This window comes from Dipodomys ordii, unplaced genomic scaffold, assembly GCF_000151885.1.
Source record: "Dipodomys ordii isolate 6190 unplaced genomic scaffold, Dord_2.0 Scaffold184, whole genome shotgun sequence".
Taxonomy (NCBI): Eukaryota; Metazoa; Chordata; class Mammalia; order Rodentia; family Heteromyidae; genus Dipodomys; species Dipodomys ordii.
In genome coordinates, this window is record NW_012267400.1 from 146,010 (window position 1) to 155,585 (window position 9,576).

Genomic DNA, 9,576 nt, shown 5'->3' on the forward strand with positions numbered 1-9,576 from the left:
GGATTCCCACGTCCAGACGGTTTCCTCCCCCAGCCCAGGAGAGGCGCTGGCCGCCCCACCTTCCTGTCTGGAGCGGAGGCCCGACTCCTCCCCGCCCACCAGGTCCATTTTCTTCTGTGTGTTTTTAATTTTTATCACGGAGGTGATGGGCAGAGGGGTTACAGGTGTGTGGTTCAGGGAATGAGCGCATTCCCTTTAGAACAGTGTCACCCCTCCCTCGGTCCCTCCCTGGTTCCCCTCCCGACCCCCCCGCCCCATGCAGGATAGCTCATTCCCGGCCCAGTCCGTGAGTCTGGCTGTGAGCTGGTTCGCCCTCTGTCCCTCCGTGCCTGCGCCCCCCAATCAGATCCATTTATGTACAAGACAAAGGGTGCACAAATCACAAGCAGAGACAGAGCACAGCAGAATGGAGAGAAGGAACGAGAAAAGGAAAAGGAACTGCACACCGTACCAAAAAAATCTCTCCTTTCCATTCCTTGGAGCTCATTTCGAGAAGCATCATCTACCGGGCTCCCGTGCTGGCTGGCAATCTATCTCGTTTGGAAGCTGATGTGTCCTTTGAACCCCTCAAGGCTCACATCTGGACGGACCATTGTGGGATGGGAACGGAGCCAGCTGAGCAAAGGGAACAAAAGTCTATCAAATTAGAGCCCAGGCAAAAGTTAAAAAAAAAACTTTTGCAATCAGGAGGCCAGAAAATTGAGTATGAGATGTGGAGGGAGGTGCTGTGTGTGTGTGTGTGTGTGTGTGTGTGTGTGTGTGTGTGTGTGTTCCTATCCTGGAGCTTGAACTCAGGGCCTGCGTGCTGTCCTTGAGCTGTTTTGCTCAAAGCTAGTGCTCTACCACTTGTGCCACATCCCCACTTCCAGCTTTTTGCTGATTCACTGTAGATGAACATCTCACAGACTTTCCTGCCAAGGCTGGCTTCAAACTCTGTCCTTAGCTCTCAGCCTCCTGAGTAGCTAGGAATCCGAGTGTAAGCCACCAGTGCCCAGTTCCTATGAATATTTTAATTAGCTATTATTTCATTTTGTTGTCTTGAATTAGGACCAGCATCCAAGGTCCATTTTAATTCATATATAACTCTATATGTAGGATGAAACTATAAGTTTCAATTTGATTTCTTCCACAGTGCCCAAAAATGTATCCTTCCAACTGGGCACCGGTGGCTCACGCCTGTCATCCTAGCTACTCAGGAGGCTGAGATGTGAGGATTGTGGTATGAAGCCAGCCCAGGCAGGAAAGTCCATGAAACTCTTACTTTCAATTAATTAGAAAAAGCAAGTGGAACTGTGGCTCAAGTGGGTAGAGCACCAGCTTTGAGCAAAAAAGTTCAAGCACAGTGCCCAGGTCCTTAGTTCAAGCCACGAGACCAGCACAGATCCACAAAACAAAAACAAAACATCCAGGGAGATACTAAGTGGTGGGCAGAAAACTCCAATCATCGTGACAAGGAGCCCCTTGGGGGGAGCAGATTCACACACAAAACCTCAGAATTCAGGTCTTGGCTGTAGAATAGACACAGCAGTATCTTGGTCAAGTGTGCATGATTTTATTGTGCTATATACTCTTTTCTCTCTCTCTTTTTTTTAGCATTTTCATGAGCATATACTAACCATAGAAGGGGGGGTCTTCAACCACATTGAACAATGAATGACTCGCAAATTGTAGAATTCCTTCTTCTGGGAATTTCAGAAGACCCCCGACTGCAGCCCCTCCTCTACGGCCTCTTCCTGTCCATGTACCGTGCTCGGCAATCTGCTCATCATCCTGGCAGCCATCTCTGACCCCCGTCTGCACACGCCCATGTACTTCTTCCTCTCCAACCTGTCCCTGGTGGACGTCTGCTTCACCTCCACCACCGTCCCCAAGATTCTGCTCAGCCTCCACACGCACAGCCGGGCCATCAGCTACGTGGGCTGCGTGGTCCAGATTTATTTCTTCACTTTGTTTGTGGGGCTGGACAACTTCCTGCTGGCGGTGATGGCCTACGACCTTCGTGGCCATCTGTCACCCGCTGCGCTATGCGATCATCATGAGTCCCCGGCTCTGTGTGCTGCTGATGCTGGGCTCCTGGGTCACGAGCACCCTGAACTCCTTGTTACAAAGCCTCCTGGTGCAGCGGCTGTCCTTCTGCAAGGCTCCGGAAATCCCACACTTCTTCTGTGAACCTAACCAGCTGGCCCACATGTCATGTTCTGACACTTCTCTCAACAAAATAGCGCTGTACTGTGTGGCTGGGCTGCTGGGTGGGAGTTCCCTGGTTGGTATTCTTTATTCCTATTATAAAATCGGCTCCTCCATCCGGGCCATGGCCACGGCCCAGGGGAGGTACAAGGCCTTCTCCACCTGCGCGTCTCACCTGTCCGTGGTCTCCTTGTTTTATGGCACGCTCCTGGGTGTGTACTTCAGTTCTGAGGTGATCCAAAACCCACACTCGAGTACCACGGCCTCGGTGATGTACACAGTGGTCACCCCCATGCTGAACCCCTTCATCTACAGCCTGAGGAACAAGGACCTCAAGAGGGCTCTGGCAATGTTCCTTGAGAAGGAAACAAGGCAGGTGCTCACGATCCTGGGTGTGAGAAAGGGCATCTGACTACAAGGGGAAAAGAAAGCCCTCAGTGGACACATGGATGAAGCAAATGTGGCTTATATACACAATGGAATGCTACGCTTCTCTCAGAAAGAATGGCATCGCCCACTCCTAAGGCAATGGAAAGGCTTGGAAAACAAGTAAGCCAAACCCAAAGAAGCATAGGCTGCAAGGCTCCCCTCATGAGTAACAACTGCAATGTGCCTATACATCTGTGAGTAAACCCAACGGATAGTAAAAGACAAAACACTACACTTGGACAGGATAAATTAACCAGGAGTCTAACCATTCACACAGTGAGACCAAAGGAGGATGTTCTTAGGAGGGGATCAAAAGGGCTCAGTAGCTCTCTACACATAATCGTACAAAATGACGCTTATTGAAATGAACTCCAAGAAATGGAAACAAGGAGTTTTTTATTTTCCATTTTAGGACTCTTTTCCCCCACACACTTTGTTAGTGATTTCTGTACCTTTTGACTTGTATGTAAATTTATCTGATTCAGGGAGGGGAAGGGGAAGCACAGAAGTGGTGGGACAGAGGTTGAACTGATTCAGCGATGATACCACTAGACACTAGAAATGAACTACACAGCCTGTGGGGAAAGGGAGGAGTGGGAGGGGGAAAACTGGGAGAAAACAAGGGAAGGGTTCTGTTCAAAGAGAAGTATACTCGTTACCTGACTTACATAACTATAACCCCTCTGTATGTCAGTCACCTTTACAATTAAAAAAAAAACTTCTAAGCAAGAAATTACAATCTTCTGTTGAAGTTATGGGAGAACTTGCTGTGCCTGTGGTTTTTTGTCCATTTTTAATTTTTATTTGAATGAGCACGTATACTATAGTTTACTTTAAAAATATTTCATTCACATGAGCTGTGTTGGGAATATTTTTCTCCATGTACCTTAAGAATATTATGCACTCAACAGTTGGCTTGGGTGCAGTGGCTCACACCTATAACCCCAGTTACTTGGGGCCGAGAGAGATTGGGGGAATCATGGCCGGAGGCTTATCTATCTCAGACAAAAAAAAAAAGTTCATGAGACTCCGTCTTGATCAGCTGCTGGGTATGGTAGTTCATGCCTGTCATCCCGGTGACACGGGGAAGCGCAAATAGGAGGCTCACAATCCAGGCTAGCTTGGGCATACGGTGAAATCCTATCTCAAAAGGAAAAAAATAACCAAGAACAAAGATTAAAAGGGGCTGGTGGAATGACTCAAATGGGAGAGCATGTGTCTAGCAAGCATGGAGCCCTGCGTTCAACATCTAGTTCTTCTGAGAAAGAGGAGAGAGGGAGGGAAGGAGAGAGGGAGGGGGGGGAGAAAGAGAGGGACAAAGGGAGAAGAGAGGGAGAGGGAAAGGGAGAGAGGGGAGAAGAGCGAAAGGAGGAGGAAGGAAGAGAGAGGAGAGAGGCAGAGAGGGAGGTGATGGGAGGGAGGGGAAAGAGAGAAAGAATCACATGTGTAATAGCAAGAAGGGAGAGAAGTTAGGGAGGAGGAGGAAGTCAAGGGAGAAAGGAGAGAAGAGGAGGGAGGGAGGGACAAGTACCGTGTGCAGTGTGTTCATAGTGCATGACACAGAGTTGAGCAGAGAACTGGATGTTGTATGCCTGGCCTTGCCCAGGGGAGCAGGGCTCTGGCCTCCCCAGGCTCTAAGGATACGCACTGCTGGGAACAGAGTAAGGGAAAATAGCAGGTGTGGTGAGCGGCTGGCTGGGGAGCGGAGGCGTGGCCACGTGTCCCCCTACCCCAGCCCCGCCCAGTGAGGACACTACCCGCCCCAGCCTCAGCCTGAATAGAATCCTGCTGTCCCCAGCACTGTGCCCATCTGTCCTGAGAACACAGCCACTCACCAGCACCCAGGTGAGGAGGAGCATCCACCGCCACAGCCGGACCCTGGTTCACAGCTCGGGAAATGGGAGCTGGTGCTTGGTAAGATTTTATTGTATTGTGCTGTAGAGGTGATGTACAGGTGCACATTTCTTTTGAACGGTGTCCCCCCTCCCTCATTTTCTCCCTCCCTCCCCTGCCCCCTCCCGGCCCCTCAAGTTGTAAAGTTCATTTCCAAGAGAGTATCTAGCGAGTCTCACTGCTGAATCTGTTCACACTTTGTCCCATGGCTTCTGTGATTTCCCCTTCCCTTCCCCAAGTCAGATAAACTTACATACGAGACAAAGGGTACGGGAACTATGAACAGTGACAACAGGGCATACATCAAAGGAGGAAAAAATAACTTCAAACAGCACAATTAAAAAAAACTCTTGTTTCCATTTCTTGTTCATTTCGATAAGCATCATTTTGTATGGTCATAGGGTATGGAGCCCTTGTGATCATCTGCTAAGAATATCCTACATGTATTCTAGTTATTACAAATGAGGGAGACCATGCAGCTTGTGTTCCTTTGGAACATTTTCTTGAACCATTCGTCCACTGAGGTGGCATCTGGGTTGATTCCATAGCTTAGCTATATGGTTTACAATGCAGCAATCTGCATGGTTGTGCTGCTGGCTTTAGTGTGACCTGGTTTGTGGTCCTTTGGGTAGATGCCCAGGAGTGGAAGTGCTGGGTCATAAGGAAGCTCTATGTTTAATCTTTTGAGGAGCCTCCATACTGCTCTCCAGAGTAGTTGAACAAGATGACATTCCTGCTTGGTGAGATTTTCTCCTGGGGAGACAGGAGGGGACAGACCTCAGATAATGAGAATGGCCGCCTTGCCTGTCTGGGCACCTGTGTGTGTCTCTCACTTCACAAAGTCTTAGCCTCCTTGGCACCAAGCCTCCAGCACCTCTGACCTACTCTCACCCAGGGAAGAAATCGGTCCTTCTTCAAACCAGATGGCTGCTGCACAGCACTCTTGTGGGGTTTGGGTCTGAGTGAATATGAGTGTATTTGCTGGCTAATTTTTTTTTGCCAGTACTAGGGCTTGAACTCGGGGCCTGGGAGCTGTCCCTAGGCTTTTTCACTCAAGGCTAGCATTCTATCATTTGGGCCATAGCTCCACTTCCAGGTTTTTGGTGATTACCTGAAGATAAGAATTTCACAGATGCTCCTGCCCAGGCTGGCTTTGAAGCCACAATCCTCAGACCTCAGCCTCCTGGGTAGCTAGGATGACAGGTGTGAGCCACCAGTGCCCAGCCTCAAATCTCTTCTTGTAAAGACACCAGACACCATATCTCAGTGCTCACATTCTAATCTGATTATCTTTTTGGAGAATCTTCCTCTCATACAGTCAAGCTCTGGGGTGTTGGAGATTAAGATTTCAGCATATGAATTTGGGAATGGGGGGGGTTGATGGACATAAGTCAGTCCCTAACAGTCCGTTCCTCCTCTTGTTTCCCTTGTGAGTTCTGGATTTGTGGCTATACAAAAAGCTTTTGTTCTGTCACTTTCCAAAAGGGAGTTATGAGAGGACTCTGGGGAAGGAGACGGAGCTGCAGTGAGCCTTGCCCTAAAGCTCCCTAGTCCTTATCTTTGACTTCCTAAATCTACCAAGTATATTTTTTTTGGTTAGTCATGGGGCTTGAACTTTGGGCCTGGGCACTGTCCCTCAGCTCTTCAGCATCATTTTTGGTGGTTCATTGGAGAGAAAAGTCTCACGGACTTTCCTGCCCGGGCTGGCTTTGAACCATGATCCTCAGATCTCAGCCTCCTGAGTAGCTAGGATACAGACGTGAGCCACCAGCCCTGGGTTTCCAAGTATTTTTTTTAACCAGCACCAACACAGAGATTACGATCAATAAGGGCACATGACCCTCCCTCATCTCGCTGACAATTAACCAAGGTTCCAAGTCTTTTATAAATCAAACAGTAAAGTAAAAGACAGAATTCTCCACCTTGACAAGGCCCTGCCCCTCCTCTTCTGCTCATCCCTAACCTGACCTACTGTACAGCCTCAAAAATCAGGTGGTCCTTGGAGTCACCAATACTTACAGAATGGTAATAAATTGAGAGGATTTTGATGTTGTTGTTTGGAGGTTGGTTGTTTGGGGTTTGTGTGTGTGTGTGTATGTGTGTGTGAGCACACGCGCGTGTGTGTTGGTCTTGGAGCTTGAACTGGGCCTCAGAGCTGTCCCTGAGCTTTTGTCCTCAAGACTAATGCTCTGCCGCTTGAGCCACAGCTCCACGTCTGGCTTTTGGTGATTAAACAGAGATAAGAGTTTCACGGATTTCTTTACCTGGACTGACACCCAGCTAATATAGAAATAAACCACCAGCCATCCAGGCCCCAGTGGCTCACGCCTGTAATCCTAACTACTCAAGAGGCTGAGATCTGAGGACCTGCTGGAACAGGAGAGTCCATAGAACTTATTGCCAACAAACTATCAAAAAAAAAAAAAAAAAAGCTGGAAGTGGACCTGTGACTCCAGGGGTAGAGCACTGGCTTTGAGCAAAAAGAAGCTCAGGGAAAGGACCCGGGCCCTGAGTTCAAGCTCCAGAACCAGCACTAGAAAATAAAATAAAGATAAAGATAAAAAAAAAAAGTAATCACCAGGCACCGGTGGCACACACCTATACTCCTAGCTACTCTGGAGGCTGAGATCTGAGGACTGTTGTTCAAAGCCAGCCTGGGCAGGAAAGGCCAGGAAACTCTTATCTCTAATAAACCACTAGAAAACTGGAAATGGAGCTGTGGCTCAAGTGGTAGAGCACTCGCCTGGAGCTGAAGAGCTGAGAGACAGGGCCCAGGCCCAGAGTTCAGGCCCCATGACCAAAACAAAACAGAAATCACCTGATCAAATCCATGGTGAGTGAGTGAGTCCAACATGACATCAAATGATCATCACTGACACACATTCTCTCTCTTCCCCCAGGAGAGGAAGACCGTTCCCCCCAGGGACAGCTGTTTATCTGAGTCTGTATTACCTGAGAAGCCTCTCCCTTCTGAAAACCCGCAGCTTACTTTAATGCCTCTGTGTTCATAGGAACCATGCACTTAGCCATCTGTGTGGTGTTCATTGCTTATACATTGCCTCTTTCCTTCAAGGGAAAATTTCCCTTGAAGATCTGAGCTATTTCACTCAAGGCTAGCGCTCTACCACTTCAGCCACAGCTCCCCTTCCAAGGTTTTGGTAGTTAATTGGAGATAAGAGTCTCATGGACTTTCCTGCTTGGACTGGTTTTGAACAGTGATCCTCTGGTCTCAGACTCCTGAATAGCTGGGATTATAGGCATGAGTGATTGTGCCCAGCTTCTGGGCAGAATTTTCTAATGGTCACTCACATCCACTTGGAAATCTCCACCTGCTTCTGTTAACTGAATGGGCAGAGGTGGATATACCTAAAGTTAGGACCCCTAGGAACTCCCAGAAGAGATTTCCCAAGGGAAAGCATGGGACCATATTCAAGAAGAAACTGTAAGGGAATTAAGAGACCCCATGGTCGTTTAGGAAGCTTGGTTCTGTAGTGTCTTGAGACACTAGGGGAGATGTCAGAGAAGCAAGACAGAAGCTAGATGACTAGTTCTTTTTGCATGGATGCCAGTCCTGGGGCTTGAACTCGGGGCCTGGGTGCTGTCCCCTGACCATTTTGCTCAAGGCTGACGCCCTATCACTTGAGCCACAGCTCCATTTTCTGTGTTTATTGGTTCACTGTAGATAAGAGTATCACAGAGTTTCCTGCCCTGCCTGGCTTTGAACTGAGATCCCCAGATCTCAGCCTCGTGGGTGCTCAGATCTTTTGAGGAATGTTCTCATGACCTTTCTGAGCATGCCTGGGGATATATCTGAAGGAAGGTGACATCACTATGCGAGAAAGCCATCTCCACATCCAGCTGTGTCGAGGCAGACTGTGGATCAGCCACGTCCCTCACAACCAAGAGTGGCTGAAGAAGACTCTAGCTATAGACAGTGGCTCAGTCACAGAGAGATGGAATTATGCCATTTTCAGGGAGATGATGGCTCTGGAGACCATGCTGTCAAGTCTGAGCACACGAAGACACATATCACCCGTTCTCATTCATTTATACAATGTAAACCCAAAATAGTCGTGATGGTGGTGATGATGTTGACATAGTAATGGGATGTGGATATAAAAGGGGACTAAGAAGGAGTTAGAAGGAAAAGGAGGATAAAAGGAAGAGGCACCACGAGACAAAGGGAATTGAAGGGTATTTTATAGGAAGACATATATGAATACAGTGGAATGAACCTCAACAACATGCTGTTTCAAAAAAAATGAGAGGCTGAGCCAGGCACCAGTGGCTCACATCTATAATCCTAGCTACTTGGAGGCTGAGCTCTGAGGATCACAGTGCAAAGCCAGCCTGCGCAGGAAAACCCATGAGACTCTTATCTCCAATAAACCACCCCCTAAAAAGCCAGAAGTGGAGCTGTGGCTCAAGTGGTAGAGTGCTAGCCTTGACCAAAAAGAAGCCCAAGGTCAGGAGTTCAAGCCCCAGGACAGGGGGGAAAGAAGTGGAGAAAGCAAAGAAGTTACTTTGTGGGGCTGGGAAGGTGGCTCAGTGGTAGAGCGCTTGCCTTGCATGCTCGAGGCCCTGGGTTCAATTCCTCATCACTACATAAGCAAAAAGAAAAAAGCCAGAAGTGGGGCTGTGGCTCAAGTGGTAGAGTGCTCGCCTTGAGCTGAAGAGCTGAGGGACAGCGCCCAGGCCCAGAGTTCAGGCCCCATGACCAGAGCCAAAAAAAAAAAAGAAGTTCCTTTGTGTCTGTGACTCGTCCCCTTGAGCCCACGGTGCTGATAGCAGGCACTCGTTCACCTGGGGTCTGGGTCTCTTCATGTGGCCGTGGGGCAGCTCGGGTTGTTTTCAGAAGACAGGTGCGATGAGTCCTTTCTCGTCTGAAGATAGGCACTCATTCTGAAGGGCAATCCGCACGGGCTTTCTGGTTGCAATCCCCTCTCTGGCCACAGGGTGCGCACAAGCGCTGCCGTTGGGGCATGGGAAGGCATGTGGAGTCGGGATGGAGGAGGGATGGGGAAGGATGGAGGAGGGTGGAGGAGGGTGGAGGAGGATGGAGGAGGG

At 48.9% G+C, this 9,576-nt stretch overlaps 2 pseudogenes; both read left to right on the forward strand.

The window, feature by feature from the left end:
• The window catches only part of LOC105999212, a 5,117-nt pseudogene extending 4,223 nt beyond the window's left edge, over positions 1-894 (forward strand).
• A 755-nt stretch (positions 895-1,649) lies between these two features.
• On the forward strand, positions 1,650-2,599 carry LOC105999213 (annotated as a pseudogene).
• The last annotated feature ends 6,977 nt before the right edge of the window (positions 2,600-9,576 follow it).